The sequence below is a fragment of the Erinaceus europaeus genome, chromosome 5, assembly GCF_950295315.1.
Source record: "Erinaceus europaeus chromosome 5, mEriEur2.1, whole genome shotgun sequence".
Taxonomy (NCBI): Eukaryota; Metazoa; Chordata; class Mammalia; order Eulipotyphla; family Erinaceidae; genus Erinaceus; species Erinaceus europaeus.
The window spans coordinates 2,398,129-2,410,752 of record NC_080166.1 but is presented as its reverse complement, the minus strand read 5'-3'; positions in this window follow the sequence as shown (position 1 = coordinate 2,410,752).

Sequence of the window (12,624 nt, the reverse complement as noted above, 5' to 3'; positions counted from 1 at the left end):
TCTCAAATAAATAATTTTATAAAGGAGAAAAAAATCATCTTGTGTTAACATGTGCTGATGTGACCTTGCAAAGCTTTTAAACATCCTGATTTCTTCACGGCTATATTGTAATTATATTGTGGCAAGGGAAAATTAAAACAACATATTTCATATAAAGTGGAAAACATGCAAATGTATTAAAAAAAACATGATCTGGCAATTCTTTACAAGCACCACATCTCATTGGCTAGTATCATCAACAGCTGAGATCCACAATGTGATTATATAGCAAATAGGGAAGGAGACCATTTCTAAAATTAGATTTCACTGGTAGAATTCTGTGTACCAGGCTATGGGTTGACATAAATTGTCTTTGTTTTCTATTAATCAAATATTTTACATTTCAGAACTCATTTAACAAGTCAGATGTTATGTGGACCCACATTAGTCAGAGTTGAAATATCCAGAGGCAAGATATTCCTACAAGAAAAACACAATTCAGAAAGCCTTGGGGAACAATAAAATTAAAAACCAAAATAGCAAACACCCTGTTCTGCTTTCAGCAAAAGCAGGAAACATGTTATGTAAAGTAATTAAGCAACATGTGAACATGGAAGTAATATGAACTACTTAGATTAAATCAGAGTCCCCTATTAATGTCATCAGTAAAAAACATAATTGTTAAGTTCGCAAACAGTGAACTACCTGGATGTGTATTTTACTATTTAATCACAAGCAAATAAGTAGAAATAATGTCATGTGCATAAAGGCTTAGAAAAGAACAAGAAGAATGATTTGCAGCCTGGGAAAATAGTAAATAGAAGGAAAAGGCTGACTTGATTTATGAAATCTGGTTGAAGAAAAAGTGCTGTGTTGTTAAAATTCGGCGGTTCCAGCTGGCCGGGCTAGCTTCACGGGCGGGTAACAGAGACGACCAGAGACATACGGCTGGGCAGGGAAGCTGTATTTCTTTATTCAGGAACAACGATTCGTAAACTAAACCAAACTAATCACCAAACAGAACTCTGCTGCCTCTTTCCCCCAAGGAGGCACCAAGCACTCTCGAACTCTGCAACTCTCCAACTCTCCTGGGGTTCCTAGGGGCGGGGCCAAGCAGGCCGTGAAGCTAGCAGGACTGATCCGATCCTCTTGGCGGGGGAGAGCTAGAACAACCCAATGTAAAGCATACAACAGTGCTGATACATAGTTCCTTCCTGGCAAGAAAAATCCCAGCCAGGTGGCGCAGCTGGTGGAGCGCACATGTCACAGGTCTCAAGGACACGGGTTCAAGCCCCCAGTCCCCACCTGCAGGGGAAAGCTTTGCAAGTGAAGCAGGGCTGCAGGTGTCTCTCCCTCTCAATCTCCCCTACCCCCTCGATTTCTGGCTGTCTCTATCCAAAAAATAAACATACTTAAAAATTTTTAATTATTTTAATTATTTTAGATGAAAAACAACTATATTATCTCAAGGAAACATTAGTGAAAAGAGTGGCGTTTTTGCAGATATTTTTGATGCTTTTATTTTAAAAACTAAGAGTAAGGGTGTGAGTGGTATTGGAGCGGACCACAGCCAGTGTTTGATGACTGTCTAGTTCTGAGCGCTGCTGAACCTTGTGTGTACATAGCTCGTGTTTTCTTTTACGTCAAACTCATTCTTTAGGTCATTAGCCTTTTTTTTTAATTTAAAATTTTAATTTACTTATTTTCCCTTTTGTTGCCCTTGTTGTTGTTTATTGTTGTTGTTATTATTGTTGTTGTTGTTGTTGGATAGGACAGAGAGAAATGGAGAGAGAAAGGGAAGGCAGAGAGGGGGAGAGAAAGACAGACACCTGCAGACCTGCTTCACCGCCTGTGAAGCGACTCCCCTGCAGGTGGGGAGCCGGGGGCTTGAACGGGGTTCCTTCTGCCGGGTCATTAGCCTTTCTATCTAATTTGTATTACCACGTAAATTTTAGTCACATTCATAAAAAATGATATTTTTTATCATATTCATTTTAGATGACTTTGCCTTTCTTTAAATATTACTTTGGCCATGACTCCAATTTCCCATAAAAGTCTGAAATCTAAGCCTCTCTGAAGAGCAAGAGTCTTACCTTTCCTTCATTCTCAGCTGGTGTGACACTGTCGAGGGTGGTGAGATAATATGCAACATCAAACGTTTCCATCTTTCACGTCAATTTCTGGAATTTTTCACTAGACACCAAACTAATAGAGAGGAAAGGTCACACACTTGGGGATTTTTTTTTCCATTTTCCCATCCACAAGTTAAACTTTCAATAAGTAGGTATTGAATGCATTGAACAAAGTAACAAAATAGTTTACCAGGCCAGCAAGGCAGCTCTTCCAGAAGAGCTCCTGTCTTACTGGGCAGATGGCCCAGGTTTAACCCCAGATGGCCCAGGTATAACCCCAGATGGCCCAAGTTTAACCCAAGATGGCCAGGTTTAACCCCAGATGGCCAGGTTTAACCCCAGATGACCCAGGTTTAACTCCAGATGACCCAGGTTTAACCCCAGATGGCCCAGGTTTAACCCCAGATGGCCCAGGTTTAACCCCAGATGGCCCAGGTTTAACCCCAGATGACCCAGGTTTAACCCCAGATGACCCAGGTTTAACCCCAGATGGCCCAGGTTTAACCCCAGATGGCCCAGGTTTAACCCCAGATGGCCCAGGTTTAACCCCAGATGACCCAGGTTTAACCCCAGATGACCCAGGTTTAACCCCAGATGGCCCAGGTTTAACCCCAGATGACCCAGGTTTAACCCCAGATGGCCCAGGTTTAACCCCAGATAGCCAAGGATTAACCCCAGATGACCCAGGTTTAACCCCAGATGGCCCAGGTTTAACCCCAGATGACCCAGGTTTAACTCCAGATGGCCCAGGTTTAACCCCAGATGGCCCAGGTTTAACCCCAGATGGCCCAGGTTTAACCCCAGATGACCCAGGTTTAACCCCAGATGGCCAGGTTTAACCCCAGATGGCCAGGTTTAACCCCAGATGACCCAGGTTTAACCCCAGATGACCCAGGTTTAACCTCAGATGGCCCAGGTTTAACCCCAGATAGCCAAGGATTAACCCCAGATGACCCAGGTTTAACCCCAGATGGCCCAGGTTTAACCCCAGATGGCCCAGGTTTAACTCCAGATGGCCCAGGTTTAACCCCAGATGGCCCAGGTTTAACCCCAGATGGCCCAGGTTTAACCCCAGATGACCCAGGTTTAACCCCAGATGGCCAGGTTTAACCCCAGATGGCCAGGTTTAACCCCAGATGACCCAGGTTTAACCCCAGATGGCCCAGGTTTAACCCCAGATGGCCCAGGTTTAACCCCAGATGACCCAGGTTTAACCCCAGATGACCCAGGTTTAACCCCAGATGGCCCAGGTTTAACCCCAGATGACCCAGGGTTTAACCCCGGATGGCCCAGGTTTAACCCCAGATGACCCAGGTTTAACCCCAGATGGCTCAGGTTTAACCCCAGATGACCCAGGTTTAACCCCAGATGACCCAGGGTTTAACCCCGGATGGCCCAGGTTTAACCCCAGATGACCCAGGTTTAACCCCGGATGACCCAGGGTTTAACCCCGGATGGCCCAGGTTTAACCCCAGATGACCCAGGTTTAACCCCAGTTTGCACTCCCCTGGTGGGGACTTTGGTGTTACAGGGCCCTTCCCTCTCTCCCTTGGTCTTTCTGCCTCCACCTTTTTCCATTTGTAAAAGTAAGCCCAGAGAAATGAAGCCCTGTTAGCGACAACTGCTAGGGGTATTCTACCATTAATCACCTGCCATCTGTGTGACCGCGGGCTTCCTCTTGTTATATATTGTCTTTCTCTTCCCATTAATTAAGGAAAAGGTTAAGAATATTGAATTTGAGGTGAAGATCTATCAACTTTGACTCTTCAAACCTGTTCCTACAATGAGGAACTATTGCCCTTTAATTCAAATATCACAAAACTTAGGGAACACAGACCGCAGTTGGGTTTCCTGCGGCTGTTTGCTGACGCCAGGCTCTGGGCTGAATATCACCCAAATACACTAGGTTGTACTGTGCGCTGAAGCACATGGAACCTGAATTTAGACGTATGAGCACGTTGACTAAATGCACTGCTGCCCAAAATAGTAGCCATCCTCTTTCCTAGCAAGGACTAAGGAAAGTTCGCAAGGAATCTGACAAGTACATCAAGTAGAAATGACTGTGTTTCTTGATCGTGTTCAGTACACTAATAATTCCAGCAGAATTTGCAGAGAGCAAACGTCTTAGATACCTCCTTAGACTTTGAAATTTTTACTGCTTTTCCTGCCACTCATTTTGAATAATAACAAGGCAGTACAACCACGTGGCTTCCTTAAAAACAATATTGGAGGGAGTCGGCCGGTAGCGCAGCGGGTTAAGCGCACATGACACAAAGCACAAGGATCCTGGTTTGAGCCCCTGCTCCCCACCTGCAGGGGAGTCACTTCACAGGCAGTGAAGCAGGTCTGCAGGTGTCTGTCTTTCTCTCCCCCTCTCTGTCTTCCCCTCCTCTCTCCATTTCTCTCTGTCCTATCCAACAACTACGACGTCAATAACAACAATAAAATAACAAGGACAACAAAAGGGAATAAATAAATAAATAAATATTTTAAAAAAAACAATATTGGAACCCTACTCATCAGCCAAGAATGAAAATGAGTAACATACCTCTAGTATTAAATTTTCTACACAATTTAAAATTTATGAATTTAGTCTCCCTGAGAAGGTATTATGGTGGGCAGTTAGGAGATTGACATTGCTGTAAGCTTATCAATTTACATGTGCTATGAAGGAATAAAAAAAGAATTTAGTAGTTCTTTTATGTAAATTGAATAGGAAGGCCACTTTTTGAAATCTCAAATAACCATCTTTGGTGAAGCTACAGGTGTGGTTACTGGTTTCTCTCTTTACAAGTCCTTTGCTCTTGTTGGGTTTCCTGACCTCCACTTACTTTAGGACTCAACCACTCCACATGCTTTCAGGTATAATTAGATGCTCATTTGTCACCTTCAAAGATTAACAAAGCCAGACTCTAGTCCAAGAAACAGCAAAGGAAGATTTTATTCTTTTATTCAGTACTAAACTCATAAAATGGGGGAAGAAGTCATCTTGATTGCATACAGTGGTGACTGGGTTTTCAAGGGGAAAGTGGATAGCTAGGAAGGGGAGGAGAGATGGCAGAAATGTATACTGGAGCGAGGAGAGAAAATTTACAGACAGCTGGGGAGACGGGACGGGCTAGTAACTAAGCCATCCAGGCTTGTTAACTGGGGATTTTCTAAAGTAACAAATTTCTGAGTCGTTCTGACTGGAGGTCATGATGTAAGAAGTTGGACTTTTATCCTTCCACAGGGATTGGGAACTAGAATTCTTTCCTTGAATGTCTGCCTTTCAAAGACTAGGTTCTTGGGTCCTTGAGATGGTTTTCACTGGTGAAAGATTTATATCTCCAAAGAGCAGAGGAAGAATTTGTAGTTGTAAATTTTTGAAAGAAAACTGCTCTGGGAGGAGGTTCAGAAGTCTAACTGCCCACCAGCAGATTTTGGCTGGAACAAATATATTTTCTTGGCAGCAGGCTCTCAGGAAGGCATTTTAAGACCCACTGGAGGCATCCCAGGGTCAAATGGTGAACCTCTAAACCTATGCTAGTGTTTATTCAAGTCTCTTAGTGTATGTGTATGTATGTGGCGGGGGACCCGGGGGGAATAGAAATCTGACATATTTTAAAAATTATCTTGGTTTATTTATTGGATAGAAACAGCAAGAAATAGAGAGAAAGGGGAAGATAGAGAGGGAATGAGAGACACCTGCAGCCATGCTTCACCACTTGGGAAGCTTCCCCCACCCCACACACAGGTGGGAACCTGGGGGCTTGAACCCTGGCCCTGGCACACTGCAACATATGCTCTCAACTAGGTGCACCACCACCCGACCCTTGAAGTCTGGTATTTTTTATAGCTTAAGTTTAATGGTAAGTCAATAAAAAGGTTCTGAGGATCCTGATTAGTGTCATTAAAAGGAGGGGTGTCTCCGTCACCATGTTGACTTTGAATACACAAATGGACTTAGATGCAGACCTCATGCTCTGAGCTTCGATCACGATAACAGCCTATCCTTAAAAAATAGCTATTTGATCACATATGAAGTTGAAACTAGTCAAGCAGAAGTCCATAGTATCTCAGAAAAAAATCGATTAGCAGAGTTAAGAGAATCCAGCAGAGCTCAAGATGCTTTAATTAAAGACACCCAACAGAGCCTGGCAGAACTGCCTAGATGTTCACAGTCCAGTAGATCCACCAGAGCTCCACGGATGGTCACAACCAACGGCTGTGATGGGAGATGGGAGATGGGAGAGCTGCCACATGTACCCAGTCCGAAACTGACTCAGCACAGTGTAGCAGACACAGTGGCGCCTGAGCTAGGGCTGTTTGTCTTCTAATTACCCACAGTCCGAATAAAATATATATATTTATGGAGAAGAGGTAGGGAAGACAGGTTTTGTGTTAAAAGAGAATGCTTCTGGGAGGCGGGCAGTAGCACAGCAGGTTAAGCACAGGTGGCACAAAGCGCAAGGACCGGTGTAAGGACCCAGGTTCGAGCCCCCGGCTCCCCACCTACCGGGAAGTTGCTTCAGAGGCGGTGAAGCAGGTCTGCAGGTGTCTGTCTTTCTCTTTCCTTCTCTGTCTTCCCCTCCTCTCTCCATTTCTCTCTGTCCTATCCAACAACGACGACATCAATAACTACAATAATAACTGTAACCACAATAAAAAGGACAACAAAAAGGAAAATAAATAAATATTTTAAAAAATTATCAAAAGAGAATGTTTCCTTTGACCAAAAAAGGGAAAAAAAATTTTTTTTGATTCCTTTGGCTTCTAAAACTACCAATAGCAACTGTTTTTGGTCAGAATGTATTCAAGCTCCTTGTTAAAACATCAAAGATGCTGTGTCAGCTGCCTCAAATACCTATTCCCTCTCACAACTCTAGCTGCTTAAGTAACTACTCAACATCCCCTGAGTATCTTTCCTTTTTATGAAATTCGCACACACTGTTCCATCTGTCAGTCTAACCTGTCATGGCATTTTTCTAGCTAGAAAATTCCCGCTTCACTCTGATAATCAACCCACGCTTATCCATATTTACAAAGCTTTCCTCAGCATAGCTGAGCCTTACTGCCCTACTCCCTGCCTGTGAGACATCCTATTTACCATGAACTCAAAGTCAGTCATTATTCTAGTTGTCTCCACTCGTCGTGAAATTGAGTCCTCTGATAACCTGGAATCACTTCTCTGACTTCTTGAATTCCAGGACTTACTCATCTACCAAAATTCAAAAGGAATTGCTTCACATTAGAAAACTGAATTTCAAAAATAATTTTTGGCAACAACTTCTTCCTATAACTCTTTTAAAAATTTCTTTATTGGGGAATTAATATTTTACATTCAACAGTAAATACAATAGTTGTACATGCATAAAATTTCCCAGTTTTCCATATAACAATACAACCCCCACTAGGTCCTCTATAATCCTTCTTGGATCTGTATTCTCCCCACCACCCACCCACCCCAGAGTCTTTTACTTTGGTGCAATATGCCAATTCCAGTTCAGGTTCTATTTGTGTTTTCTCTTCTGATCTTGTTTTTCAACTTCTGCCTGAGAGTGAGATCATCCCATATTCATCCTTCTGTTTCCGACTTATCTCACTTAACATGAATTTTTCAAGGTCCATCCAAGATCGGCTGAAAACGGTGAAGTCACCATTTTTTACAGCTGAGTAGTATTCCATTGTGTATATAGACCACAGCTTGCTCAGCCACTCATCTGTTGTTGGACACCTGGGTTGCTTCCAGGTTTTGATTATTACAAATTGTGCTGCCAAGAACATATGTGTACACAGATCTTTTTGGATGGGTGTGTTGGGTTCCTTAGGATCTATCCCCAGGAGAGGAACGGCAGGGTCATAGGGTAGGTCCATTACTAGCCTTCTGAGAGTTCCCCAGACTGTTCTCCACAGAGGTTGGACCAATTTACATTCCCACCAGCAGTGCAGAACTTCCTGTAACTCTTAATCCCAGCATGATAACTTTCAATCTCATCCAACATTGCTGGTCATTGTATCAGCACCTCTGTCTTCACTGTTGTCACAATCCTGAGCTTCCTCAGCCTCAAGATACAGTTCTACAGGAAAACACTTACCTAAATCTTCATCTGCTCTTAATTCAGATACACTCATCCTATAAAACTTTAGCTAGCCATTCTGTAAATCTACCACATTTTATTTTAATCTAATATCCTGAGGAATTCAGGAGAAAGGTCACAAAGCATCTTCTTTTACTTAGGCTACCCATCAGCAAGCCATGGAAAAAGTAGCTACAAATTCTTTTTTTTAAAGGTTTCATTTATTTATTAATGAGAAAGCTAGGAGGAGAGAGAGAAAGAACCAAATATCGTTCTGGTACATGTGTTGCTGGGGATTGAAATCAGGACCTCATGCTTGAGAATCCAGTGCTTTATCCACTGTACCACCTCCTGGACCACAAAAGTAGCTACAAATGCTTTAATCATCAGGGATATTTATTGTCTCCTAGGCCAAGAAATCCAAAAGAAAGGTGCTTCTAACATTGCTTTGCTTATTTCTTCGTCACTGGCATTCTGTCTTCAAGAGTACACAGTCACTGCCACACCTCTAGCAACACTCGGTCCCAGCAGACTCAAGAAGCATCTGTCTGAGTGATGTGGGAGACTCTCCCCCATCCTGAGTGCACGGCCACCGAATGTTCACTCATCAAGCTGCCGCCATAAGTACCAACACAAATGCAAAGGAGATGACGAAAGGAGAGACGTGTGTTTGTCTCCACAAAGGAACTCTTCCTTGATGGACAAGAAACAGAGTAAAACAGAAGGAGTGGGAGATGCCTTGGGGGTAGAGTACATGACTTAGGATGTGTGAGAGCCTGGGTCGGGTCTCAGCCCTAATAAGAGCATCTTGGGGGGTGGTGGCACACCGGGTTAAGGACTCATAGTCTAAAGAGCAAGGACCCACTCAAGGATCCTGGTTTGAGACCCAGCTTCCCACCTGCAAGAGAGGGGGGTCTCTTTATAAGTGGTGAGGCAGGTCTGCAGGTGTCTTTCTTTTCCTATCTCTTCCTCCCCTCTCAATTTCTCTCTGTCCTGTCCAAAAAATTAAATTTAAAAAAAAGCCACAGAAGCAGGGGATTTGTAGTGCAGGCACCAAGTACCAGTGATAACCCTGGAGGCAAGTCAAAATCAAAATAATAATAATAATAAGCATCTTGGATAGCACTAGGGAAACCCATGCATGGTGAGGGAGAGCGCTTGTGTTTCCCCCTCTGCCCCCCAACCCTCATTCTCTTTCTTTACAAATATAAAAAATATTAAGCCAAGCAGGTGGGTGACTGAGTCACAGCGCATGTTGAAAGCACTTGGTTTATTCCGGCTCCACATTTAAAAAAGCAAGATTAAACTGGACGCTTATAATGCACAGGCATCACTGGATTCACCCTCTCTTTTTTTTTAACACTAATTTGTTCCAATATTTTCTAACCTTTTTTTCCTCCTTTATTGGGGGGAATCATGGTTTACACTTGTTGTTAATGTTCAGAGGCTCCAGCAGGCCGGCCGGGCTGGCTTCGCGGCGGTGAACAGAGACTCGAGGACACACAGCTGAGCTGAGAAGCTGCAGTTTAATCTTTATTCACGAACGGGCAAATCACCACACCATGTGCTTCCCCATCATTCTCCCTCCGCAGCTGCTGCTGGGACTCTGGACGTCCTTAGCATACCGGGCTGGGAGAAAGCGGGCGTGAAACTAGCAAGGGCCAAGCCAATTCTCTCAGAGGTCGGGGGAAGGGGAGCAAACCAATAGGAAACATACCCACATACACTCGACAGTAAAATGCAGTCGCTGGTCCATGTGTCACTCTCAGTTTTCCGCATCACACTCGCAGCCCCCACCTGGGTCCTCCTCTGCCATCATGTTGCAGGACCTGAACACTCCTTCCCTCCCATCCCAGACTCCTTTCCTGTGGTGCCATGCACCAGTCAGCCTCTAATGTGCACTGATCACTCAGAAGTACGTAAAAATGAAGGGAAAATGAAGGCCGGATTCAACAGGTGGGACCTGCGGTGAAGGATTCTGTCTGCAGGAAATGCCAGAGATGCTTGGCTGACGGGCACTCTGGTCACAAGCTACCCAGCCTGTCCTGCATCATCATGCCACTACCCAGCCTGTCCTGCGTCATCATGCCACTACCCAGCCTGTCCTGCGTCATCATGCCACTACCCAGCCTGTCCTGCGTCATCATGCCACTACCCAGCCTGTCCTGCGTCATCATGCCACTACCCAGCCTGTCCTGCACCATTATCCCAGTACCCAGCCTGTCCTGCACCATTATCCCAGTACCCAGCCTGTCCTGCACCATTATCCCAGTACCCAGCCTGTCCTGCACCATTATCCCAGTACCCAGCCTGTCCTGCACCATTATCCCAGTACCCAGCCTGTCCTGCACCATTATCCCAGTACCCAGCTTGTCCTGCACCATTATCCCAGTACCCAGCCTGTCCTGCACCATTATCCCAGTACCCAGCCTGTCCTGCACCATTATCCCACTACCCAGCCTGTCCTGCACCATTATCCCAGTACCCAGCCTGTCCTGCACCATTATCCCACTACCCAGCCTGTCCTGCACCATTATCCCAGTACCCAGCTTGTCCTGCACCATTATCCCACTACCCAGCCTGTCCTGCACCATTATCCCACTACCCAGCCTGTCCTGTACCATTATCCCAGTACCCAGCCTGTCCTGCACCATTATCCCAGTACCCAGCCTGTCCTGCACCATTATCCCAGTACCCAGCCTGTCCTGCACCATTATGCCAGTACCCAGCCTGTCCTGCACCATTATGCCAGTACCCATCTTGTCCTGGACCATTATCCCACTACCCAGCCTGTCCTGCACCATTATCCCACTACCCAGCCTGTCCTGTACCATTATCCCACTACCCAGCCTGTCCTGCACCATTATCCCACTACCCAGCCTGTCCTGCACCATTATCCCAGTACCCAGCCTGTCCTGCACCATTATCCCAGTACCCAGCCTGTCCTGCACCATTATCCCAGTACCCAGCCTGTCCTGCACCATTATCCCAGTACCCAGCCTGTCCTGCACCATTATCCCAGTACCCAGCCTGTCCTGCACCATTATCCCAGTACCCAGCCTGTCCTGCACCATTATCCCAGTACCCAGCCTGTCCTGCACCATTATCCCAGTACCCAGCCTGTCCTGCACCATTATCCCAGTACCCAGCCTGTCCTGCACCATTATCCCAGTACCCAGCCTGTCCTGCACCATTATCCCAGTACCCAGCCTGTCCTGCACCATTATCCCAGTACCCAGCCTGTCCGGCACCATTATCCCAGTACCCAGCCTGTCCTGCACCATTATCCCAGTACCCAGCCTGTCCTGCACCATTATCCCAGTACCCAGCCTGTCCGGCACCATTATCCCAGTACCCAGCCTGTCCTGCACCATTATCCCAGTACCCAGCCTGTCCTGCACCATTATCCCAGTACCCAGCCTGCCCTGTACCATTATCCCACTACCCAGCCTGTCCTGCACCATTATCCCACTACCCAGCCTATCCTGCACCATTATCCCAGTACCCAGCCTGTCCTGCACCATTATCCCAGTACCCAGCCTGTCCTGCACCATTATCCCAGTACCCAGCCTGTCCTGCACCATTATCCCAGTACCCAGCCTGTCCTGCACCATTATCCCACTACCCAGCCTGTCCTGCACCATTATCCAACTACCCAGCCTGTCCTGCACCATTATCCCACTACCCAGCTTGTCCTGCACCATTATCCCACTACCCAGCCTGTCCTGCACCATTATCCCACTACCCAGCCTGTCCTGCACCATTATCCCAGTACCCAGCCTGTCCTGCACCATTATCCCAGTACCCAGCCTGTCCTGCACCATTATCCCAGTACCCAGCCTGTCCTGCACCATTATCCCAGTACCCAGCCTGTCCTGCACCATTATCCCAGTACCCAGCCTGTCCTGCGTTGTTACCTCACTAGCCAGGAACTGCCTCAGTTACTCTCCATAAATGAACTCATTTTTCTCCCTATGGAAGGGAGTTTAAGGAGGTCGGGTAGTCAGAAAGCCCACATTTGGGGAAAGATGAAGTCCTTCCTTTCAGTCCACTCCCTGCCCCACCCCATATCCTACTCAAGCAACAGAACAGCCTCATTCTTTATGTCACAGGAAAAACAGACCCTGAAGTAAGGAGTCCTGGACTTAAGGGTAGTGTTGTATGAGCATTAAGAGAGAGGGTTTTAGTGTTCAGCGGAGAAGCCATTACAGAAGCCAGACCTTCCACCTTCTGCATCCCACAGTGACCCTGGGTCCATACTCCCAGAGGGATAGAGAATAGGAAAGCTGTCAGGGGAGGGGATGGGATACAGAGTTCTGGTGGTGGGAACTGTGTGGAGTTGTGCCCCTCTTATCCTATGGTTTTGTCAGTGTTTCCTTTTTATAAATAAAAATTTAAAAAATAGATATGTCAAATTCCCAATGTTTTTAATAGAGATCAGGTGGAGATTTACT